The sequence below is a fragment of the Microtus oregoni genome, unplaced genomic scaffold, assembly GCF_018167655.1.
Source record: "Microtus oregoni isolate MIOR12 unplaced genomic scaffold, Mior012 000090F_ref0000504, whole genome shotgun sequence".
Classification (NCBI taxonomy): Eukaryota; Metazoa; Chordata; class Mammalia; order Rodentia; family Cricetidae; genus Microtus; species Microtus oregoni.
The window spans coordinates 1,228,894-1,256,153 of record NW_024544599.1 but is presented as its reverse complement, the minus strand read 5'-3'; the positions used below and the strand labels follow the sequence as shown (position 1 = coordinate 1,256,153).

At 37.2% G+C, this 27,260-nt stretch overlaps 1 protein-coding gene and 1 long non-coding RNA gene across 3 annotated transcripts in view; one reads left to right on the top strand and one right to left on the bottom strand.

The window, feature by feature from the left end:
• Positions 1 to 27,260, top strand: part of Kcnip4 (potassium voltage-gated channel interacting protein 4) — a 1,070,438-nt gene that overhangs the window by 187,981 nt on the left and 855,197 nt on the right. The gene's annotated exons all lie outside the window — the stretch shown is intronic.
• Positions 1,638 to 27,260, bottom strand: part of LOC121442274 — a 30,848-nt gene continuing 5,225 nt past the window's right edge. The window contains exon 3 of the long non-coding RNA XR_005973542.1: positions 1,638 to 1,728. This is a non-coding gene — a long non-coding RNA (uncharacterized LOC121442274). The remainder of the gene's footprint in view (positions 1,729 to 27,260) is intronic.

Below are 27,260 nucleotides of genomic sequence, written 5' to 3'. Positions count from 1 at the left end.
GAAGAAAAAAATAAGTGGGATGAATGGTATGATAAGACAAGGACTAAGACTTAAGAGTTCCAAAAAGCTAAATTAGAAAACTCAGTAAGAAATTATGCCTATAACAAATATTAGGACCAAATCAAGAATGGCTTTCTGGAGCTGAAGAGATGACTCGATGGTTAAGAACACTTTTACTTTTTCAAATGACCCAAGGTCAGTTCCTATCGCCTACATAAAACAGCTTAGGGCATCCTGGAACTTCTACTCCAAAGATCCCAAATTCTCTTCTAGCATCTCTGAGCACTTGTACTCCTCTGCATATATACACAGAATTAAAAAATATTTACAAACAGATTTAGTAAGACACACATGGTTGTTTCTGCCTATATCCCAAGTACTTAGAAAACATATATAGCAGGAGGGTCAGGAGTTCAAGGCCAGCTTCTGCTACACACCTTAAGGTGATGTAACACAGGAGCTTTTCTTAGAAAAAAAAAAACAATCAGACAAGAACAGGCATTAGAAATATGTATTCCTTGTTGCTTAGATTTGTACTGTATGTGATGTGTATAGTGGGATATAAAGATAATTTGGAAGAAGAGTATTTGAAGGACCTATAAGAGATATTACTTGGGATGTGATTTAAACTGGATTGGATCATACTGCGGTGTTGTAGGGCTCCCAACCATCATTGACTTACAGCAGATTTATCCTTTCCTCAGTTATACAATAGATCCCAGTGGAGACTTAAGAGGTAACTCTGCGTCCCTTTGCTCTGGGCTTAGTCTGCTGCAGTCAGTCTCCATAAAAGGGTTCATTGAACATAGCAAATGGCTATAAGTCTCTACGAGCTTTAATCTGAGAAGAGCTGTTTCATCTTGCTTCACCCTGGGATGACAAAATCCAGTGAGTGTATTAAACTGGAGCTGAATACTATAGCCCTATAGTGTCTCAAAGTGAAAAGCAGGCGAGCAGCTTGCAGGACCGTGACAACAGATGAGGGCATCGAGAACAACTGCAGAAACGTTTCTAGTTCATAGAACTAGATTCAGATTATGGAGGCTAATCCTCAACTATGGCATCTAGTATCCAACTTTACCTTTTCCTCTTCCCCTCAGTTTTCCCTGACTTTAGTTGCAAGGGGCTTAGGTTAGGTGTCTTTAGTGATAAAGCAGTATAATTTAGGTACAGGTTCTCTCCTGTACCCTCCTCCCGACCCCAACCTCTTCTGTTATTCTTGCGAAGTTTCTTGGCATAATAAATAACCTCATTAAAGCAAACACCAAGGTAGCTGATGATAGACCTCACCCATAACAACATAGTATGGCATTACCACCACATAGATCAAACAAAACTAAACAATGTCAAGGGTACAATAATAATGTAATGCAGTAAAATAATTAGTATGGGATGATTTAACATACTGTGAATTTTGTTTAAAATCTAGTGTATATAGTTATAACTTCATCTCGTTTAATTTTTAATAATGGCTATTTTCAGTGACTGCCTTATACAGTCCTGGACGATTCACCAGTTAAGATCTAATCCAAACTCCTGGTGCTTTGATTATCACTATATCTTCACTGGCCTTTCTGCTTGTTCCTAACATGTCATGACTCTACCAAACTTTATTTTAGTTACTCATTTACTCACCTTTCTTTTCTCTTAGAGTATAAGATCACCAAAGAAAAGGGCACTGTTTCATGGATGGATTTTCCGAGGTTTGCTTAGCATGGTGTTTTCAGCCTAGAAGAAATCCAGAAGGTATCATTTAGGGTAGAAAAAAATATAGTTTTTATAAAATAAGCACATTTGTGGTTTATTTACTTACGTTTATTTTTAGGAATCAAATCATTCTATTTCATAAAGAAAGAGCTACTCATGACAATTGTGCCTCTGTGAATCTCACCTTGCACACATACTCAGCTTTTAAAAACAGAATGTCTTTGAGACTGACTTTGTTCCCTTGGATGAATGCCAGTTTTAGTGGAAAGCATCTCAAGTTCAATATGCATTGAAGACATGGAGTGTACGATTGTAGCTTTTGAAAATTCTCTTGCACTTTTGCTGTCTTATTTTGTGAATTTGTTACTGTGGGAAAAAATACAACAACTTAAATTTTTATTTTTTAAGTCTGCCAATTGAGGAAAACTTCTCTGGGCAGCCATTGTACATTGTGCCCTTTGTGGGTGTGGGTATGTGTCCATTCTGATAGTGCAATATTGGGTATATCATAGCCACCCAACATATTCAAAAGCTGGCTCTTTTGTTTCTAACACAGTATCTTAAGTGTGTTTCTATAAAGTATCTTAAGTCAGTTTTTGAAGTTTCCTGTGGATGGTCTCTTTTTATTTTAATGAGAAAGCTGGATGTGTATGGTAGCAATGCATTGCATCCTGCTTTGAAATCAGTATATGCAAAATTCATTGTCCTGTGGGATATTTTTAGCTTTATTAAAACTCAAGATCCTGACACTGACATACATTGCAAAGTGCACTCAGCTTCCAGACAATTGGGGGACAGTGGCGTATTCTACACAAGAGTAAGATCATACTGTGTAATGCATTGCAGACCCTTGACGGAACTAGATGATTAGGATAGCTATCTAAATTGTTTACATGCCAGCTTCCTTTGACAACCCAATGTAAACTGACAAATGAGACTCCTCATTGACAATTACATTTCCTTAACAACATTTTGGAGAATGTACATAAAAGGTAATAATAGCTTCAACCAGCACCCTGTCCTGCAGTATGTCACAGTGCCAGATTCTGATAAAGTCTGACACTTATTACTTAAGTCATATATTACTAAAAGCAGAGGCCTCTGCTTAGGTCTCTTCCAAAATGCTACCATCTCAAGCTGGAGAGAATCAAAGATTTGATTATATCCGCCATTTTCTATGGGTGTCTTTCACAGTTACAGGAAACTCCAAATGTGATGGATCAGGAAGTATCAAATGAGAAACGTGATGTGTGATATTTCTCTTTCATCTCCACGATACTGCTTTATCCTTGTGGGGCTTTACTGTGACCCCACTACCTCTAAACCACTATGTCCACAACAGCTGTGTACTATAGAGCCCAGGGGTTAAAGCACAGGAACATTTTTAAAATCACGGTTCCATAGTTCCTTTTATCTAAATAATAAAAAAAAGGACAAAAGAAAAAAAAAAGGAAAGAAATGCACTGATTTACAATGATTTTATTTACTTTTTCCCCAGGAGCATGCCTTGTCTTCAGAATCCACCAGATAGAATTATTACAATGGTACAGTCGATGTTAAAACATAACTGTAAACACAGGGATGGGTACAGAATGTTAATCTTGTGAAATGATGAGTGTGTGTGTGTATGTGTGTGTGTGTGTGTGTGTGTGTGTGTGTGCACAATGCTTATATATCCATACAAGTTTGTGACTCTCTGAATAAAATACACACTTTTTTTTTGTAATTCTGGCACATGTTAATATGCTTTTAAGTCTCTTGAAAATCCTCTACTTTAGTAGTAAGTGTGGATTTATATTATATTTTCATTCAATCAGCTATCTCCCAAATCAGTCCAGTATTTATAAAAATCAAGATCCAACGAGGAGTCAGAAGGCACATGCTTACTTAAGAGAAATTTTGGGTAAAAATGATTAATTATAAGAGGAGAATGAAGAAAAACTGGGACTGGTTTATAAAAATAATGAAGTTATAAATATAAGTCATACTGAATAGGAAAAGCCATTGTCCTCAGACATACTCAAGGAATTTCTTTCCTATCATCTCATAGCTGAGATACATACTCCTCCCCATCCAGTGGCTACAGTTGCTCAAATTTGGCCATTATCTCCTAAAATGTTGTTTTATATCTCATTTTACTCTTGAGGGAGTTTTTATTACTTCAAGACAATATATCAGAGCATCAATGGGTAACCAGCAGTTTGTGGTAGAAGTAGACATAATTCTTTTACAGTTTTATTGCTTTCACTTATTTGAACACAATCATACTTGACTCTGAGCAGTAGGGCTGCTGCTTCTCAACACTGGTATCTTAATTCCATTCTCTTTGCTCTTGAGAGGTCAACAAACCATGGCAGTAATTCCCAGGTCAGGACCTGAAGTCAGTGCTGGAAGGATCAGCAGTGAGGAATCAAGCCTCCTTAGGGATAGCTCAGAGAAGTAATACTCAGTTGTAGGATTTCTCTGACCTCTGAGACTCGCTGAAGCTCTGGGTTATAATGTCTCCTGCCCTAAGTGTGAGCAGGTTAGCTATTTCAAGAATGTGGTTGGGTTAAAATAAAGACGTAGAATATTAGAATATCCATCAAGACACAGCAAGTGATGAGTAATGCTGATTTCTTTTTGTTTCCTTTAAATGAATGCATTAATTAAGCAGAGAAGAAAGGACAATATATTATTTCATACTGCATTTATTATAACTAAAATGCATGTAAGAATAAAATCTTAATCATGAGGTCTCTTGTTGCGCTTTAATCTCTGTCCTGCCTCTAAATTTTTTCAGGATATTGCCCACAGACATCCATATCCATCCAGTTAAATTGTTTGGTTGTCAGGTCATTTTTGGTGTAAGGCAAACAGAAAACTTGCTTGTGGTAAAAGACATTGATCACCTTGTATTGGACCACATAACATAATGATGAGATTTATTCTTGCCATGAGACGGTTGTGTAAAATATTGCCAATTAGATGACTTGTTCCATAAAGGCTACTAATGTTATCCTTGCTTGGATTCTCAAAACAAAACAAAAAACAGTGCATTTTAAGCTTTTAAGACTTCAGGGTACAGGGATGTACTTACTGACTTTATCACCCAAGAGTCTTGATTTTACAGTGTTGAAGAGAGGAGAATGACTGTGGCAATTGGGTAATAGCACTTTTTCATGTATTATTATAACTTCTTCTCAATCCATGTAAAATACAGTATGGGTAGCAGCAGATGCCTTTCATATACACATTTTACTGTTAATTCTTTCAACATGTCTTCTCTTACCACTTCTTCCATCACTAGTAAAGAAATAGCCTTTCAATTTATATAAACCTTATGACAAATCTGCTGGATGTTTTGCATGGCTATTTCCTCTCTTTCTTTCTAAATATGTTCACATTCTCTATATGTCTGAAAAGACTAAATATAATAAAAATATGAATAATATCATTTAGCAATGGGACAGCCATTTTGAGTGTTCAGTACTAAAATGTCTATCATCTTGTGACTTGTCAAGCTGTACATACGTATATGAGTGTGTGTACACATATATTTCCAAGTATACGAGTCTTAAAAAGCATCCATTTTAGAGCAGAGAAATCACATACAATTTTAGTTGAGCAGACATCTGAACAAAATTGTGATTCTTATAGGTTCTATGACTGTGGGCTTATGACAATGATTTTATTTAATTTTTAAGTTTTCCATCATGAAGTTTGCAATCCAATGTAGGATCCTTTTTTCTTTTACATTTTTTTTTAAAAATTTCTTTTCTTATTTTTTTTAAAGAAAAATAATCTTTTTTATTTTATATATCAATTTCAGTTCCCACTCCCTCCCCTGCTGCCAATTCCTCCACCTACCTCCACATCCCACTCCCACATTGACTCCTCAGAGAGGGTAAGGCACATTGCTTAGGGGAAGGTTCAAGAACCTCTCTGCTATATTTAGGCTGAGTAAGATATCCATTCAAAGCCCAAAAGCCAGTATAAGCAGTAGGGATAAATCCTGGTGCCACTGCCAGTGGCCCCACAGTCTGTTCCAGGCATACAACTGTCACCCACCTTCAAAGGGACTAGTTTGGACCTATGCTGAATCTTTCCCTCTCCAACTGGAGTTGGTGAGCTCCCATTAGCTCAGGTAAACTGTTTCAGTGGGTGTCCCCTCACATCTTGATCTCTGATCATATTCTCACTACTCCCACTCTTCAAATGGTCTTTGGCAGCTCAGCCCAGTGCTCCACAGTGGTCTCTGCCTCTGTTTACATCAGTTTCTGGATGAAGGTTCTATGGTGATATTTAAGATATTCATCAGTCTGACTACAGGGCAAGGCTAATTTGGGCACCCTCTCCTTTATTGCTTAGGGTCATCCTTGTGGAAGACCTGTTCGACAAGAACTTTAAGTCTTTGAAAAAAGACATTGAAGAAGATAACCAGAAAATGGAAAGGTCTTCCATGGTCTTGGATAGGAAGGATCAACATAATAAAACTGACAATCCTAATAAAAACAATGTATAGATTCAATACAATCCTCATTAAAATGCCAACACAATTCTTCACAGACCTTGAAAGACAATAATCAACTTCCTATGGAAAAACAAAAAACCCAGGATAGCCAAAACGATCCTGTAAAATAAAGGAACTTCCAGAGTTATCACCATCCCTGACATCAAGATCTATTACAGAACTACAGAAATGAAAGCAGTTTGATATTGGCATAAAAACAGACAGGTTGACCAATGGAATCAATTGAAGACCTGGACATTAATCCTCACACTTATGAATACCTTATTTTTTTACAAAGAAGCTAAAATTATCCAATGTAGGATCTTAATAAGCTCAAAGCCTTATAACCTTCTGAGCATTACCTCTATACTGATGAAGGTCCCATCTTTCCATCACCGTGTGATTTGGTATTATACTTGAAGGAACCTAGTAAACCGCTCTCTACTTGGTCCTCATTCACTCCTGGGCACTCAGTCAGTGTCAACTGTGAGACCATACTGTGACCTTAAACACAGACTGTAAAGGAAAATATAGCATATATTGTTTCCCCTCAAGGATCTCACAGTCCAAAGGACAACATTTTAATTCTGAAATTTGCAATACCAAGTAGTAAATGTTAATGACTAGATAATAAGTTAGAGGGCACCCATGTTTAAACTCTGGGACCTGGTTTTCAGTTCTCTGACTGACCTTGAGTCAGGTACTTATTAGATTTTCCTTGTTCCTAAATAGTATCATGTCCACGGTAGGAAGTTGAATGTTTTTCACAAGTACTTCTAGGAAGCAGGCTCACCTGTAGCCTCTTCCAGGGTTATTCAAGGGCACATAAATTAACTGTAAAATACTGGCTGGCATCCGGTAGCCAAAACTGCAGCACACACCTTTTAACCCCAGTCTGGTGTACACAATGAGTGAGTTTCAGGAGAGCTAGGGCTACATAGAGAGATGCTGTTTCAAACATCAAAACACAAACAAACAAGAATACAAAATACTGGCATCAGGCAGGGAAAGACAACATCCATTGGGAGAGAGGAATTAAAGTATTTGTTTCAAGAAATTTTCTAAAACATATGGTATTAATGAGCATTACATCTCATATGTGGCTTATTTACCATTATTTATGAAGTACTTTACAAATAAGATTTAATTTTATAATGCGTTATATAGTATAGTAAATGAGCTTTTGATTTTTATAAAAGATTAATGAATCTTTTACAAACGATTATAACAAAATAAGAAAACTATTAGTGTGAAACATATATTTAATCATAGACAAAGCTTTCAATTGAAATAGTTTTATAATTATATTCAAATCACATTTATTCTGCTTGTTGATTATTCTTTCCAGGCAGAAAACAACTTGGAGTTACCCATGTATGCTTCCTAAAACAAAATTCTCCTAAAATTCTCTTAATCTACAGCTGAATTAATGCTTATTTTATCCTTTCATTCACTAATGTAAATCAACGAATAACCCAGGGTTTTACTTATGACAGCTTAGACTCAAACACTTTTTAAAGTTTTCTTTTAATGCTAAGTGAGTGGCACAATAGAATTTCTGCTCAAGATTTTTACATTTGCTCATGAGACTTTTTTGGGGGAATGTTACCATGCCTCCAACAAGCTATATTTTCTTGGTTAGTCCTGGTGGTCATTGTGTGTATATATATATATATATATATATATATATATACACACATGTGTGCATACGTGTATGTGTGTGTATATATACACATGTATGTATATATGTATATATATGTGTGTGTGAGTGTGCGTGTATCAGCATTCATCCTGAGTAGTCACTTGTGTATTCCCATCCCTTTGAAAGTTAACCTTAAGCCTGTGCAAGTTCAGGAGAAGGTGTTCTACTAGTAAATGATATTGAGCCAATATAATTTTTGTGGTTGACAGTAGGCATTGCATCAAAAATAAACAATGATTCCAAATGAATCCTAATAATGGTACACACTTATTTCACACTTATTTATCAAAACAGTACTTATTTGTTTCTTCATGGCTTTCAACACAAAATAAAGTCTACATACCTCTTGGAGGTTCAGTTTTAAAATGGGGCAAAAGATAACGTCAATAAACACAAGAAAGTCTCCCTCCCTCCCTTTCTTGCCCCTCATGTGTGTGTGATATCATCCTGCAACAAGTCCTAGAGAAAAATAAGGCAGAGCAAAGGACAGAAAGATGTGGCACAAGGATATCATTTTTTTTATGTGGCTGGACTAAGAAAGCCTCACTGAAAAGTTGACTAGGGAGCCAAGACCTGAGGAAGTCAGACAAAGAGACTGGAGATGTTCTTAAGTAGGGAACCTTTGTACAGAAACTCAAAAGGGATATAGTCCTGGAGACAGAGTGCACCAGATCTTCAACAGGAATGTTCCATCTGTGCTAGCTATGTGTAGCAGGTGTACTCAGAATGAAGGTTAGCATTTGAGAATTGTTTGAGTTTGCAAAGTGAGTTTATCTGGAAGGCGAGTGTATACAGGGGAGGTCTGAGGTGGGCTGAAAGATAGGAAACCAGGAGAATGGGCTGTGGAGCCACTAACAAGCCGTGGGATCAGTAGAACGTAGTGTACTGAGTTTAGGGAGAATTGCATTCAGGAAGGCCCTGGTTTCTGTTGTTACCATCTACTATGTAGCTTCTTCAAGAAACTGGATAAAGATGCTGAGATTTCAAATATAGCAGACTACACAGTGAATGCATGTTGGAATATTGACCATCAGAAAAGAGTATGTGGGAATATTGACCAGCAGAAAATATATTTGAAAAGTAACATTATCTGACTGTGATATTTTTTGTTTTGTGTGACCAAATATAAGCTGTCTTCTCCTAGATAGTTTGAGAATACTGTTGGGAAGAATTATTTTTTTCAACAATAATAGAATGGATATTTTGAAACTTCTTGAAATAAATAAAAATATTACCAATATTTTCTTGTATGGTTGGCACATATCATAGTTGATTGGCTGATAGAAGATATCAGTGCTGCTTACCTGTTTGTATCAGGCATTGTGACAGTATAAAAATGGTGATGTATTACTTGCTGATTTATGTTAGGCACTAGGGCAGCCTCCATGTTAATACTGGTGATCAGTATTAATACTTAGCAAGCAAATATTTGAGGTGAGAAATACAACAAAACAACCAATGTTGTTGTAGCATGGTGAGTGATTTATCCATGAAGGGGTAGGGAACTTAGGTTGTTTATAACAAGTGCACAGAATCTGATTTTAAATACTTAACAAACAGGTCCTAGAAGCAGGCATCTAACTCTGACAGTAGATTTCAATATTTCCTATGAGAAATTGAATATGTTCCTTGCTCCTGAGTTCTTGATCTCTGCATGACTGCCCTGACTGGTGCTCCAGGTTCTTCCGATTCTGGCAATAATAGCCTGTATTTTTTTCTGCTAGTCTAGACGCAGCTTGATGCCTGGGCACCTCCACATGTAGTGCTTCATACGCTGTATCTTGTAGCTGCTGAAAATGGGGTCTATTAGTAAGCCAAAGACATCATTCTTTGAGAGAATTTAAAACTAGCTATGCTGAGAACAGCTTCTTTGCTTCTGCAGAAGCAAGCCATTTCAGTGTTTCACCCCCTTACCCATAGGGAAGATTCTTAAAGGAGGAGTAAACATCCCCAGGCTGACAGTAATGCTAATGTCCCACTGCTTTGGAGCAAAACATCAAAACGAATGCAGTTATGAAACATATCACTGTTTTCATAGACTTGCTACTATGCAGCTTGCAGGTTATGTAAATGAATTGGATGGAGATTTCCATAAGCATTCTCTTAACCTACGTAGCATTTGTTTCTTGTACATTAAAAGAAAAACCCACATCTTGAAAAAACAGTACTAGATAACAGTGAAAGTATGCCTTTCACTATTTTCTCCTGAAAAATATCGAATTTTTTTCTTTAAAGTAACATTTCCCTATTAATAAGTAGGTTCTTTATTAATATGTCAGTTAGCAAACCAAGTTCCTATGAGTTATTATTTGTCTGCCTCCTGCCAGTCTGTGACAATAACTGAAAATCAACAACAGTTGCAAAAAAGAATGTCATGGTTGGGATGTGCTGATTGCGGTTGACTAGATTAAAGGGGAAACATGGCCAGGAAGGTTGTTTTGGTGTCCTCTATGCTCACTTACAGAAAACATGAGATTGGGTCTGATTAGATCGTTTGGGATGTACTAATGCAAAGATCACGGGATAGACCTTATTCTGAAGTGACAGCATGTGTGGAATAGGGTAAAGGAGCCTGACATTCATTTTTCTGGATGTGGCCTGTCAGGGATGCCAGCTGTGTCTTTGAGTGTCCCCTGTCTCCTTCAGCAATACACTGTAGATGCCTGTTTTCCCGTTTTACTCTTTGTGGCTGATGTTTTTCTTGTCTTTTTTGTGGGATTATTATTCATAAATGCTGTGACAGAATCTGGGAGGGAAAGGGAGCTGAGGCTTTTCTTTTTATAGATGTGTAGTTTTGAAATGTTTACCAAGAAGTCTGACTTTCTGGTTTTGTGTTTTGATGAAGAATTATTGGTCCAGAATGAGTCTGTAATTTTTAACAATAATATTAGAAACACAGGACAGCAGTAGCTGTCAAACAGACAGTATCCCAGTTTGCCTGGGTTTAGAAGCCAAGTCAAGTAGAGTAAATATCTACTTTAAATATTTTGACATCTCACAGGATCTTCTCCGAAGGTGAAATGTTCACTAAAGCAACCCCGGGAAAAGAGTAAGGTCTGAGTAGAGGAAGCTCAAAAGATACAGCTGGGGAAAAGAACAAAGGACCAGAGACTCAAAGACCAATGATTAAAATGAAGGACCATCAATGTTATCTCCCTAGACTCTAGAGGCTCAAAGATACTGAAAACAAAAGTTTTAGACCCTTAAAAAGCTCCTGTAATGGCAACACAAGAAGGGATGATCTGACATCCAGCAACAAATTTTAGAGTCACAACACACCCATACATGAAAAATATTTATCAGGTCACTGTACATATAGGTTAAGGTCAAGCATATGTACAGTATTTCACACTATTGGAAGCTTTTCATGTCTTTTACTGGTTAAGTGGATGATCCTGATGCTAAGGCAGTCTATGAGATATTCTAAGTGCATATAACTGACAAATTCGGAAACTAGAGTGTGAACCCTGGTTTTCCTTCTCTTTCTACCTCATTGACGCTCAGGAACTACTTTCTGGGCCTATAATGTTATCAAGTTTCTGTACTTGTCTGTTTAGGTACATATGATCAAAGAGATAGAAATGCTTCCTTAGTTAGGGTTTTTATTGCTGTGAAGAGACACCATGATCCCGGCACAACTCTTATAAAGAAAGCATTTAACTGAGTTGCCTCGGTTACAGTTTCAGAGGTTCAGTTGATTATTATTATGATGTGGAGCATGGTGGCATACAGACAGAAGTGGTGCTGGCTACATCTTGATATAAAGGTCACAGGACATTGACTGTGACACTGGGCAGAATACTGAGCATAGGAAACCTTAAAGTCTGCCCCCTACAGTAACATACTTCTAACATGGCTATATTCACTCCAATAAAGTCACACCTCCTAATAGTGCCACTCACTATGAGATTATGGAGGTCAATTATGTCGAAAACACCATCGATGCATAGGATTCAAATCCCGAGAGCCATCACTGTTTACTATCATTCATAGATTTTCCATGATAATTCGAGACTTATATGAAGTAGTCTCTCCAATCCAAATGGTATTCTCCTCTCTTGTTTTCTGGAGATATTATGCAAATCATACCATTGCCCTACTTCTTTTCTATAGGATTTGCATATAAAATGTTTTAACAATACCTTAGACTATTTTCATAGTGACTAAAATAAGGTCATGCCCCAATGAGACCCCAACAATCTTACAGAGAAGGACTAGAAAATAAATCAAAATAGGTATTATTCATGGTTCAAAGTCACTTATATCTGAAAATTCACAACCAGATAAAGGTCCAGGAATCTATTCTACTAAGGTCTCATATTTATTCAGTTTACTAGGTGAGGATGAGGGCCTTTGACTTTTTTGGGAGGGTAGATAATACAAATGATCTATAATTTGCATGTCTGTATTCTTAAGTGCAGTGATATTGTGCCTACGCGCATGATAGAGTTTCTACTCCATGGAGCAAGTCATGAACTTATTGGTTTGTAAATTTTAAACTTTAAATCTTCAAACTCTTTCACTTCCCAAGAAACCTCCACTCCATTGGCCATGCCAATCTCTATTTCTTCTTTACAGCATTGGAGGGTAGACATGCATTACTGAAGACAAACATTGCAAAAATACTGCATATACTTATAGAAAGTTTCACTTCCTATTTAACTATGGATTAAAAAACTTGTTAAAGTCAAAAGTATTAGATAGGAAAGTGGCGACTGCAATGCACCATTGCAATGCCTGTTCTAGCATTTCTCTAATTTGCGTCCTGGAGACCTTGTCTATTCAGAGGAACGTCTTCAGATTGTGGTGAGTTTTAACAGAACCTTTTAATTTTTTAAAAGTGAAATCTGTGCAAAGATGTCTGAAGAACGAAGAAACACACAATCTAAGGAAAATCATGTTTTATGCAAAAAAATGGAACACTACCTAAAGCAACTAACAGCTCATTAAGTACTTTTGTACTATTGAGTTTTATTGTATTGAAATACAGGTCGACTATGTTTCTGCATTTCTGGGAAGATGGACTGACAGCAAGAATACTGTAGACATCTGTCTTTTTGTCTGAAGACACTGACTATGTTTATAATGTTAGAAATCATGGGGACTCTTTTATAACCAATGCTCTGTTCTTATTCATCCCCTTTTTTGGAGACATGGTTTTTCCGTGAAGCCAGGTTGCCCTGTACGTTACCCTCCTGAGTACTAGGATTATTGCATGTGCCTTCATGCACAGCTATGATTTTCTCTCTGTAGCTTTGGAAACAGTCATAATCATTAGCATTATAATTAATCATAAAGTAGAACAAATATATTAACATAGGATGTAAAACTATTTTCAAATGTAAGCATGCACAGTAAAGTGGCCATGAGAGGCCAATTCTGCCAGAGTCCACAGAGCACATCAGGCCACATGCATAGAACCTGGCAAGAGAGCCAGATGTCTGCTTGTCCTAACTACAGCCAGGAACAGCACAGTAGCAACCATGAAACCTTGCCAAATTTGCTTTGATTATTTGAATTGACTTGTGATTTCTCTGTTCTCAACTGGAAATCCTAATGGTTGGCTAAATTGTGTTGGAAATAAATCTGCTTATGCGAACTAAAAATAAAAATGATTTTGGCCTGGAACAGAGGACCTGCCTTATAATTTCCATCTTTCTCTAGGCTCACCAATGTGTCTGTTCAGGAGCTGTTTGTGTATAGGACTTCCGAGTCTTCTGTTCTAGCACTGGCAAAAAAAAAATCTACTCATTTCCTAAATGTTTACACAAAGTCATTTTTAATAATGCTTACCATGAACATACTTGCTCTTTCTCCATCTCACTCACCTCACTTGCTCTTTTTCCCACTTAGGGTTATGAAGGCCTCAAATGTAGAGCCATAAAGTCATTTTTTATAGCTTTCTTCATCCCCTAGAAGTAGACTGAATAAATGAATGTTTTTTTTTAATGAAATAGCTCACTTATGGTTGTGAAAGGTAGAATAATGAGCTCAATGGATTAGTAATTTGATTGAATATGACATTTATGTTCTTAAGGAGTCTAAGTTTTTAGTGCAAATCAGAAAATGGGTACCTTTGAAAGAAAATGATCTGTCTCTCTTTACGCTGGTGAAATACATTCATAAATAACACACACTAAACCTTGCAGTGAACCCCTTCAGAGATAAGCATGATCACATGCAGAGTCATGCCTTATGAATATGACCTGTCGCTTGAAGGAAATTAACTTTAATGTGGCCATGAGGATGACTTTATAATACTTTATTATTATGGAAGAAAGAATGAACCATGAGGACTATGTGAATAATGATAGCTAAGTTTGCAGCTGTGTTTTGTTGTATAGCAGCAAAAATATTAGCAGATGTATTGAGGTAAAACATGAGGACAAAAGCCTAAATCGGTGGGGAGAGTGAGAGTTGTACGAGGATGGGAAATTTTACATGCCATCCCAAGTCTATTGATGACGAACTTAGCTTTAAAAATGTGGAAATTCAGATTCACATTCTACCTGACATTGAACTTGTAAAATATGACAATGAAGATGGTGATTTGATCAAAGTCTCCATTTTGGTTGACACATTGTATCTCAGGTTACAACTTCTCTCTTACATTTTTTTGGATTGTTTATTGTTAGAATTTGGGGAACTAAGCAAACCCAAATAAGTAATTATAAACAATCATTATTTTTTGAGGACTAAAAGCCAAGTAAACTCTACTGGAAAATGTTCTGTGTACATGAACACTGGCATTAGCTCACTGGACAGTTTCATCAAATTCTGAATCCAAACACTCATGTTATGTAATTGCTTTGCATCATCTCCCTTTACTCTATAACATATTGATTCAAATCTGAGAGAAGAATAATCACAGATCTATTCTCCACACTTAAACCATATCAAGAAGCTTTCTAGCATGTGGATGTGAAAATCAGGAAAACAGAATCTGATTTGAATTTTCTTTAATTTGCATGCTACAAGGTCCCATTTGTCTTGGGATTTTGCATATTTTCTTTGAATTTTTTCATATATTTTTATCTGGGGAGATTGGAGAACTCTGCACTGTACTCACCATGGAAATGATTTTATGTAGTTCAATTGGAGCTGTCTCTATGTGCATTTTCTGAGCATAGACGAGAAATGGAGGTTGGTTTAAATGGAGTTTCAAAGATGATGAGTTACTGCTCACCCATCACTAGCTGGTGGATAAATTGATGGATTGTAGAAAGATATCAAGTATCAGAATTTCTCATGATGCCATTTCTTTTAACTGATATGAGTTCCTTCTCCTTACTATCGATGAGTGTAAGGTCAAACAGTAGTCTTTACCATATGTACCACAGGTGAAGGGTGCACAGGATATTGACATTCATTAACATGTTCAATAAATGTTTATTGAACTTTCACTAGATTGAGCATGATTGAGCTAAAAAAAAAGTTGGCCCTGTCCTACCATTCATTTCAATTTAGGTTGTTTGTTAACATCATCTCCCCAGGTTCATTCGAGGAGAAAGGATCAGAATGCTTTTCCCTCCATAGGTTCTCCATGGAGCGTCTGTTAGCAACAGCTGAACTACCAGCAGGCACATAATAAATTTAAATTGATTCTTTTATATGTCTTTATGTGCCTCTGTGATCAAATGAGTTTGTTCCAGAATTCCTGGGTGCCTAATATAATTAGATCTCCCACTGTATCCTTTAACTTCTTGGCTTTCACTCTTAAGTTACATCTTGCCTACTGCATCTGGTATCTCAGTGATTTCTAGTCAGCTGTCACCAATGATAAGCAACTCTAGTGGTATCATGACCGAAAGGATTCTCTCTTGCAGATGGTAGTTAAAGTGGCGATTGTGTCCTTGAGTCTCAGTCTCTGGACTGCCTTGCTTGTGAACTCACTGCTGAGTGTTGTCAGTCTAAGAATGACAAGTATCATGCACAATACTGATTATTTATAAGCAATTAAAATCCTAATAGAGAACATTATTGGCATCTGAAACAAGAATGAACTAATGTTGGCAGAATACATATTATGAATGAGGATTTAGCAAGGTCTTTTAAAAATAGATTTATTCATTAAAATCATAGCTTAATTTTCTTATTCACTCATTGGTTGTAATTTTGTCTTATTAAACAATAGATACCTCATACCATGCATGCTTGTCACTTGCATGACATGTTCTTAGTGCCTGTCATTGTAAACCTATTCACGTAATCATAAAGCATTCATGAATTAGTAAACTAGAAATGAAATATTTCATGAAATTTTAACATGCTCAGTTTGGAAGATGGCATCCAGAGTCTGTATTATGTTTTCTTATATATAAAGAATTTCAAAACACAAAACAAAAAAGAATTTGGTATTATTTAGGTAAAATGTACAATTGCCATCTTTTGCCTATGAAAATAGCAATTCTATAAGATTTAACCAAATAGGTATAAATATAAATAGGCTGATAAATATTTTATTTATGAAACATAAGTGTACTTTATATATAATCTATATAAGTACACTATTTAGATAACTTCATAATCAACTATTTTTATAATTATTACCACTTTATAGAGAATTCCACAGGTACTAGGGTTAACATTTAGTACTTATGCTGCTAATACTGACAAAACTATGTTTAAAAGCTAAGCCAGTGAGGCTAAAAGACAGACCACAGTACTTAAATTCCTCAAGCACATGACGCTTCACCACTGAATGAAATATTTTCCCCGGGGGAACATGCCTGGTAACATGTTTGACTGAAACAGATTTATATTTCTTAAACCTAATAGTAGGCAGAGGCCAGGGACCTTGCTACATCTCTGGCTCTACTCAGGGAAGTACCCTTAAATAGCAATTATTTTGACTTAAAATAATGTTTCCCTTGATCTACCTTGTGCTGGGACAGTTGAGTATATGTGAGGAAACAGAGACTCTGACGTTTATCAGATAGAGGAATGTAACCTGGGATACCACTAGTGGAATGGATTAGATTCTCCATGGACAGTAGACACACTGACTCAGCACAGAATTTGTTCACCTCCCTTTACTTAGGTTTAGTTCAAAGTCACCTCTTAGAAGCTATTTTAGGAGTCATATTGTACTCTTAAGAGTTATCCCAGGCTATGACAAACAATGTTGCTATGAACATAGTTGAACAAATGTCCTTGTGGCACAATTGAGCATCCTTTGGATATATATACAAAAGTGGTATTACTGAGACTTGAGGTGGCAGCATTGTTTGTAATAGCTAGAACCTGGAAACAACCTAAATGCCCTTTGACCAAGGAATGGATAAGGGTACATTTACACAATGGAGTGCTACACAGCAGAAAAAATAAGAACACCTTGCATTTTGCTGGCAAATGGATGGATCTAGAAAACATCATTTTGAGTGAGGTAACACAGACCCAGAAAGACAATTATCACATGTTCTCACTCATAGTTGGTTTTTAAACATAAAGCAAAGAAAACCAGGCCACAAATCACAATCCTAGAGAACCTAGACAACAATGAGACCCTAAGAGAGACATACATAGATTTAATCCACATGGGAAGTAGAAACGACAAGATCTCCTGAGTAAACTGGGAGCATGGGGACATTGGAAGAGGGTTGAAGGGGAGGGAAGAGGCAGGAAGGGGAGCAGAGAAACACAACGAGCTCAATAGAAATTAATTGAAAAAAGAGAGTCATCCCAGGAAGAAGAATGACTGTCACAACTCAGAGAAAAGAATATCTGGTCATAACTCCAGGCTTTCATTAACAAAGTCATTTAGGCATCAGTGAGTCAGGACCAATTGTGGAGTTAAAGAAATTTGAATGGGTTAGTCACGTTGGATACAGACAAGACAAGGTCAATTTATTTATTTTTTATTGCAATAAAAGACCCATCAGAACCTTTTATAATTAAACTTGATAATTTTGTGGTTTTGGGATTTCACAAAACTAAAACTTGTTTTATTAGAAACTAAAGGGGATTATGTTTGCCCTGTACATGCACTGAATCGCACTGCTAATAGATTAGATTTGTGTTTCCTTAGGCAGTCGCCTGACCGTCATCGCTGATCAAGAATGGTTTGTTGGGCTTGGAGAGATGGCTCAGTGCCTAAGAACACTTGTTGTTCTTTCACAGGACCTGTGTTCATTTACTAGCATCCATTTGGTCGCTTGCAACCATTTATAACTCTGTTCCAGAGGATCCTACACCCTTTGTAGATGTATAAGAAGTGCATGTGATGTACATGTACAAACACAAACAAACACTAATACACAGAAAGTAAATAAATCTTAAAAATTTAAAAAGCTCATCACCAGTCTTATTACTCCATATAAAATAGAGCTCATTATAAAAATATTTTTTCTCATGGCCATATTAATAAATGTTTCACAGTAATTGCTTCTAATTCCTCTAGTTAGCTAGACCTCCAATGACTTGACTTTAATGTTGATCGTAGAGATATCAGAGAAATTTTATCAAAGTAACCTGATTCTACAGTTCCTTTAATAAACGTTTGAATGAATGTGTGGATGAATAATGTAAGAGCCAAGTGAAGGGTTTTTTTTTTCCTTGCAATTATACTACCAGAAGCACAAAGAAAAAATTGAAAAGCATATCATGAAAATGGTAGATCTTTTCAAGAGGAAAGCAAATTAATTTTTATGTGATAACTTTTTTCCAGTTAGTACTTCTGTGAGTGATGTGGCTCACCCCTGACATTTGCACTCCCACACAATTTTTTGGAGCAGATAGAATTTCCTGTTTCTTGAGCTTGATATAAAGGCAGCCATAAGATTCTCAACCCACATTCCTGAAACTGAATTGAAAACAATGTTTCCTAGCACAAAATTGGCAAAGACATGCCTATGAAGACAGAGAGTGAAAGGGGCATAGGGGGACTTTGTTCCTGTTAACTAAGGAGGATGCTGTCCTCTAATCCATCCTGCAAAAAATGTTTGTCAACAGATATAGAAGCAGGCTTGATATATAAAACCTGGTAGTATGGAATACAAGACTTGCACAGATAACTCTAAAGCATAGGTCAGAGTGCCCTCGGCGCTATTCTCTTCCTCACAGTATCCCCAGGGTTCTCTTTATCTCAGAGGGAATTGCTGAGTGGGCAAGGAGGTCCAGAGGTGTGGAAAAACTGTCTCCCCGAGCCTATCTATCAACATGTCAGAAGCTGCTGGATCCTATTCCCCGCTTTCAGTTCTTCCTTATCTTTCCCGAAATCCTTCATCTCTCCCTTCCCCGTGTCTTCCCTTTCTTCCTTCAATCCTTCCTCCTTTTCTCCCCATTTTATATTTTTACTCTGCCTCTCTTACTTTCTTATCTTTCTGTCCCAGCTTACCCCCACCTTCAGTCTTCACTCCCCTCTTCTCTCCTTTCTTCGCTCCGATGTCCTGGAGTTCTGATAAGGATTTTCCAATAAGACACCCCTCTCACACAGAACAAGGGAGATTGGCAGGCAGACAAATATCTGGGAAGACTGTGAATTAGCCAATAAGCACAGCACAAGAGAGATGGATACTTTCCAGCTCCCTCCAGTAACATAGAAACGTAGCTATTATTGAATGCAATTCACTAATCTTGGGAGAAAATTTAGAACTTTCTTATTATTGTCTAAGGGAACTACTACCTCAAACCTGACAAAATATGGCATTAGCTATGTTTTAGGCTATAAATTAACTTTCATCTCAGTTTTCTAAGAGGAAAGAAGCTGATGATTTGTAGACTGCTCATGCCCACCGCATCTGATAGAGTCCCAAGTTAATTTTAGACCGCTAGCAGCGTCAAAGTTAAGTATCTAGATTGTTTAGTCATATTGCCTGCATACATCTTTTACGATTCATGGTTACAATCATTTAGATGGATCAAGTCTATAAAATATACTAATTTTGTCAATCCTCATTCTAAATCTAAATGTCATATTTATATAATGTGCTTGTTGATTTTTTTATTGATTTTTATTGAGCTCTACATTTTTCTCTGCTCTGGTCATCTGTGATGAAGAAACCTCAGTTGAGAAAATGACCCCATCAAATTGGCTTATGGGCAAGTATGTGGGGTATTTTTTTTATTGTTTTTGTTTGTTTGATTAATGATTGATGTGGTAAGACCCATCTCACTGTGGATGGTACCATCCCTGGGCAGATTCATTTGGGTAGGCTTAGTCAAGTGGAAAGAGGGACTAAGCAACATTCCTCAATGACTTCTGCTTCAGTCCCTGCCTCCTGGTTCCTGCCATGTCAGAGTAGTTTGGTACATTTATACTCACAAGTACTATATTATTAGTTAACACAATATGTATGAAAGCCTATTTAGTGTCTCAAGTCTGTCTTCCTACAATCCTTATATATTTTACCTGAGACACATCTTAGATAATTTAAATACTGTAAAATGATCATCTTTTGAAAACATTATAGAATGGGATTTTTTTTCTTTTTTTTTTATTGAGAAAAGAAGAAAAAAGACATAAACAAAAAACAAGTTTCCACCTCCTCTCAGCCTCCCATTTCCCTCCCCCTCCTCCCACCCTTCTTCCCCTCCTCCCACCCTTCTTCCCCTCCCCCCACTCCTTTCCCCCTCCCTCTCCAGTCCAAAGAGCAGTCAGGGTTTTCTGCCCTGTGGTAAGACCTAGGTCCTCCCCCCTCCATCCATATCTAGGAAGGTGAATATCCAAACTGGCTAGGCTCCCACAAAGCCAGCACATTAAGTAGGATCAAAACCCCGTGCCATTGTCCTTGGCATCTCATCAGCCCGGGAATTTTTTTTTTAAACTTTTTTTTTATTTATTTAACTTTATTATGTTTGTTGGTGTGAAGGTGTCAGATCTCATGGAACTGCATTTTCAGACAGTTGTGAGCTGCCATGTGGGTGCTGGGAATCGAACCCGGGTCCTCTGGAAGAGCAGTCAGTGCTCTTAACCGCTGAGCCATCTCTCCAGCCCCGGGGAATTTTTATTATTAAAAATGAATCAAACAATCAAATTTTTGTACAAAATACATTAAAAACATTTATCTGTTATGTTTCTGATGGAATCCACAACAGAGAAAAAGGATAATTGGATGCTATAACCCAAATCAACATATAATGTGGGTTTGGGGTTTGACTGTATGGGAGACAACAAAGTAGGGAAGTGATATCCAACACTTCTTCAAAGCACCTCTCAAAGGATTAGGTAAAAAACCTGATATACACATTTAAAATGTGATACTTAATTCTGAATTTAATATGGGCAAATTGTTTGATCTGTCTTCGTTGCACTCATCTTTCCAGAGGAAGTTTTTAAAAATCTACTTTTGCAATGATGATATCTATCTATCTATCTATCTATCTATCTATCTATCTATCTATCTACCTATCCATCCATCTATCTATCTATCTATCTATCTATCTATCTATCTATCTATCGAGAGAAAGGGACAGAGGGAGGGAGAATCAGTTAAAAAAAAATCAGGACATTTGCTTGATGTGGTACTGCCCATATAGATAAAGTAGGTGCCTTTAATATGTTTTGTCATGGAACTTCGTGTGGCGTTACACCACAGACCACATAATTTTCCTTTTGGACTCAATGTTATGTTTCATTCAAAACATTTTAGATGTCTGACTAATGGTTGAAACATGAACCACTTTCCCATCTCCCACTTCCCTGGGAGGAGAGGAAGATAATTAAAGTCCGTAGCTCACCCCTTGCCTCCTGCTCATGGTGACTGTTGGCTGGGAGGTTTACATGGAGAGTGAGTGGGTCCACTGCAGACAGACTGAATACGAATTTACAAGTACATTTTAAAAGGCTTTTAGTACATTTTCTGCATTGTGAACTCAACAGTGCATTTACCCTGCGAGAGAGTGTGTAGAATGCAAACTGCATTAGGAGGTTTTACTTTACAGCACACAGTTAGCGTCACTCTTGTCGCAGGTTTGTTCCCTGACTGGTTTTCCTGGAGAAGGTCAGAGCCCTGCATTGTGATGCACCACTGTGGCAGGGTCTTGAATATTTAATCTAGCCACTCCGATCAGAAGGAGCTATGGCAACAAGTTCCGGGGAAGCATATGCAGGAAGATCATCTTTAGACTGGTTCAGGACTGCTTCCTTAGGGCACCCTCAAGGACATCCAAGAGGCAGAAGAGGACTGGCAGCCCATTCTTTTCTTTCATGCCTGCTTAAAACCACATGTGAGAGAGTGAACTGAGACCCACAGGATTTCAGGTCCTGCTTCTGTCTATAGCGTAGTATTTGGCTTTGTGCAATTCAAACAAAACAAAACAAACAAACAAACAAACAAACAAAAGGTATAGTTAGGAAGCATGGTGCAAGTTGTGATTTGTGCTGGTATAGTCCTTTCCTTCCCAAAGTGTGTGCTCTTTCCTACAGTGGAATTTGAAAGCTGTGTGTGCCAACGGTGTTGCTGGTTGGCATAATTATGAAGGTAATTATTAGTTGCTGGCCTGGACTAGAATGTGGACTGCTATACCTGGTTTTGCTTTTGCTTTTTTTCTTAATTTTTAGAAATTGCCCTGCTGCATTAGTGAAGTTATAAAATCTTCAATGAAAAACGGCACAAAAGGGGATTCTTACTGAAGGGAGCTATAACTGGGTGAGGACGCTGTCACTGAGTAAATAAATTTATTTGATTACTTAATGCTTCTAATATTTCTAAATGTCCCCATGGAATGGTTTCTTTTTGTGTTTGTGAGTTTGGCAAATATTGTGCGTGTGTGTGTTTGTGTGTGTGCAGATAAACATGCTTGAGTTGGTGAATACTGTCAAGTACTCTGCCTTAAAAAGCTCCACCTTATTATTTGGGACAGGGTCTCCTGAACCTGGATCTAGGCTGAAAGCCAGCAGTCTTAGAGATCCCTCTGTCTCTGAACCATAAAACACAGGGGTTATCTGACGTTTTATCCAGGGACTGAGATCTGAACTCAGCTAGAGCTCATACTTATCTTTCCAGCCTGAAAGCAACAACAACAACCAAAAAACAATAGTACGGAATAATCTAGAAAACATCCACCTTAGCTCCATTCTTATTTTTATGATAGGTTAGAGCAGTTCTCCAGTTTCATAGCTGCCATCTTAACTACTTTTTACAATTCTTTTTAATTTTAATCACCATTTTTTCTTATTGAAAAGAGACTCATTTATTTGTTTTTTTTTTTAATAGTTTGAGGCAGTTCAATCTCAGATGGCAAATAGGGGTGCTGCTCTTTATTACTGAGATCATGCCAGCAGAACCATGCGGGGTACCAGGGTTCGCTTGAGAGACTCTGTTGACGTTCAGTCTCAAATGCTTCTTCTGCATGTCTGCCTCTGGTTGACCTTTAGCATTGTCCTTTCTTTTGAAATTCTCTGGATGTGCTTTTATATCATGAGAAACCTAACTGCCACCCTTTGCTTGGTAAATAGAAACTTAGTATATCTTGCAAATCAAGTCACCATCTATCTGTATTGGATGGGATTTAAGCAGAGCTCCACCAATTTACTGTTCTTTCTAAGTATGTTTCTACTGTTTGCCTATATATTTTACATATGTAAAATACATTGTATAATATATGTGTGTGTGGCACATGTACATATAACATTCACACATATGCATATATGACTCAGGGTTGTACCTTCTCTGAGCTTGCTACCTCACAAGAGAATGAAACAGAAACTGCCCTGCCTTGCCTTAAAAAAGGAAACAAAAATACTTTGGGGAGTTTAGTTTACTCATTTTTTTTTTATTTCAGTAGTGCATGTGTCTATAACTCAACGTCAGCAAAGACTAATCTTCAAATAATTAGTAGAGTGAGGAACACAAACAAATTGCTGAATCCTGAGCCTTACTGTTGTTTGAAACTATGGGCCATTTTTACCAAAGTGAAATGCAGGCTTCTCAGTTTCTGTGGGTATATGCCATTTGAATAGAGTAGACAGCATCAGAGTTTGGGCACTGCTGATGACTTCTCTTGCAGCCAAGTGTCAAGAGATTGTTTGAAAGCTGTCTATTGGTTGCTTTTGATGTTAGCTTCCAACAAGGTCCCTTGATTCCTTAGAGTTTGTTTTGTAGTGGGAGGCTGATGATTCATTCCCAGTTCCTTACCTCAAACTCCCCATCCTGCTGCAGGATTAGGGGGGAATATCTTGTGAGTTAAAGGACTGTTATTGAGCCTTGCTTTGGTGATCTTCAGTTTGCACTGTGACTTTTCATCCCTTGTGAGTGACTGCTATAGGTCACCTTGCTGATCAAAATCATGTGGTTGATAAGAAATCAGGACAGAAGAAGTTAATAATTTTCCATACCCTATTTCAAGAAATTCCAAGTCCATATATTAAATATGGGACCCAAGAATTACAGGAATTTGAACATTTTTACTGTTTCTGAGATGGCCAGAATAGGTTAAAATTTTACATATTTGTGGAATATTGTTTTATATTTATAGACTTCCAGTAATCATATTTGTCAGGCTTGAGATCACATAGCTTCTTAATCATATAGTAACATGAATCTGGGTTAAGTAAACAAACAGATTGGTGCTAACTCACGTGGTGTACTGGAGTCCCAGTTCCTTCCTCTGTATTGCCCAGCAAAGAGGGAAACTAAATTTTCCATGAAGAAAATAATTGCAATATATTTCAACAGGTCTTGTTTTAAAACACAGCTTTGTGAAATAGCACATTCAGGGAGACGTTCAGGTCATCTGTCTTAACATCTAGATGTAAACTCTTAGAAAAGAACCTAGCTCTCAATCTACGGTAGCTCCTTAAGCCTTCCTTAGAAATTTCTCAGACTGACACTTAACGTCCTTTGCAGGTCCACATTGCCACCCTCCTTTGGGATGGGTGTGGCTCTTTAGCATCCTTTTAGGTTCTTTGTAAATAGAATTCATGCAGCTGTTTTATACTTGGGGCCCTCGGTCAGCAAAACACATCACCTTCTAGTTTCCATAGCAGCAATAGGAAGTCCTCAGACTTAACTAGGGGAGTGGTGGAGAGTTCCACTGAGGAAGACTTTGCTCTAGACATGTGTAGTTCAATGGTCTGCTTCTCCAAAGTAGATACTCTGCCATTAATGCTTTGGCTTCCCTGGAAACACTTATGTGGCAACAGTTGTTCCCCCTCCATAACACAATTCAAAAATATACTTCAACTTAATTTTGTAGATAGTGTTTCACGTCTTCAACCCTTGAGATTGTAGGTCTTTTGTTGGGAGAAGTTTGCTTGTTTATTCCAGTCTATGGAATCTGAATTCTTACTCAGTACTTCTGTGAATCTGTTTATAGGTGAATATTTGTCTACATACTCTTGTTTTTAATATTAAGGTGAGGCAGAGATCTCATCTCTCCCAAAGATTGAATGTTTTTTTGGGTGACATTATATTATGGTAGATCCCTTTGCATGTGCTTTAGGTCCTACCTAGAATACCTTTTAGAGGATTTAGTTAATTTTGACCTAGGCTTGCTAAGGGACCCTTCCTTCCCTGGCAGGAGGTGACATTTTGATTTGTTTTATGCTCACAGAGCTGTCACTGAAGTTGATGTGAGCAGTCACAGTGTGTTGGTTTGCTCTTTGTTCACTGAAGTAGGTGAACAGCTATGTTTCCGGAATAGTAATGGACCTGGCATGGGGACATTCTTCTCTAACAGACAGCAGTCTGCTTTTTTATCAAGACCCACTTTCAAAATCTGTGACTTTGCCGCAAGGCTCTGTTCTGTTTCTCCTTGCAGCCCCATGGTGTGCTATTTTCACACTGCACATGTTTAATTTTGTAACTTGTGACAATTTGAAAAGCATAACAATATTCACTCCCACTGAGATACACAGAATACACCAAGATGTTGGAAAGGAAACAACACTGTGATATGAATCATACTAGAATTTCTACGGTTCTTCCTTCTTTGAGGAGAAGCCAATAGATTTTGTTTTCCATTCTAGAGAGCAATGGGGTGGAGTGGGGTCACGTACGTGTCTTTATGATTTTCTGTACTAGATTTGGCTTTCTCTGAAAGATTTAGTTAGAAAAAGTTATCCTCCAAATGATATTAAGAGAAATACATCTTGAATAATGCCCATACCTTAAGCCTCCATCACCCTGTAATTTACTGAGAGTAGGGCTTACAGCATAGAACCTTTTTTTTCTCATTATTTTATTTAAATAACATTATTTTTTATTTATTTTACATAACAATCTTTAATTTATATCATTCTCATCACATGGTGAGCTGGTGAGTGTGGTTTGCCTCCATATTAAATTTAGTTGTAACTACTACAAGGAATGTTAGTCGTCGCTCTAACTCTTGTTAGAAGTACTAAGTGGTAAGCCAAGTAGTTAACCCTAAACTTCATGAGCTGTTGTGCAGTTCCCTCAAATTTCTTTGCTTATGACAAGAGGCTTTGGTGGAGAATTTCTGAACCATTAAGGGCACATGCTCATTAATGGCCACAGACACTTGATTTTTATATTATTATTCATAGTGGTATTCCAAATGGGCTGATAATTATTTAATGGTTTTTGCTTTCATTTTATAATTTTCTGACATATGAAACTTATCTTGCTAATTATGTTTTGTATTTTGCTGAGAGTAAGATTAAACAACATGATTTTCCCTAAATACTCTCCAGTCATGTATGTATATAAGCAATATGTTATTGCCATCTCTAGAGGAAGGACTTATTATGCTGGGATCTGGGCTGTGAAGTAAAAAATACATTATCACAGAAGGTCTATTTTGAGAGTTTTCACACAGAATGATTTGTAGGTGATTGACTGTCCAGTGACAACCTAAAATTGAACATGCAGATAAAGGACCTGTATGCACAATCTTGGTGACCATCCTTTTAATATGTGATAACTGCAATTATCTTTCCACATAAGAAAATTTATCTAAACTATAGTACAGAATTGGATGACGGCAAGGAAAATGCATCTGTGTGGAGGATTATGCATGAAATAAACAATCCTGGGAATGGGAGAAATAGTCTTCAGAAGAGCTCACCAATTGGATAGTCAACACCAAATGTTCAGTTCTGAAAACATACACACAAGAAACATTATACACACTGAGCAGGTTGTACTTAGGAATACACATGTACATACATATATGCATTAAATAATAATAAATGAAAAGAGAGGTCATGAATTTGAAAGAGAACATGGAGGCATATCTGGGAGGTTTTGGAAGGAGGAAAGAGAAGAGGACAATGTATATTGTATACTCAAAAATACGAGAAATAATGAAAATTACATTTAAAATTTTCTAGAAATCTGTCAAGAATACAATTGCTAGGTTTTCTGGCTTTGCAATTAGAATTCTAAGACACTACCATTCTGTTTTTCACTGTAGCTATATCATCCTACAATACTGCTATCAGTGTCTGAACCGTTA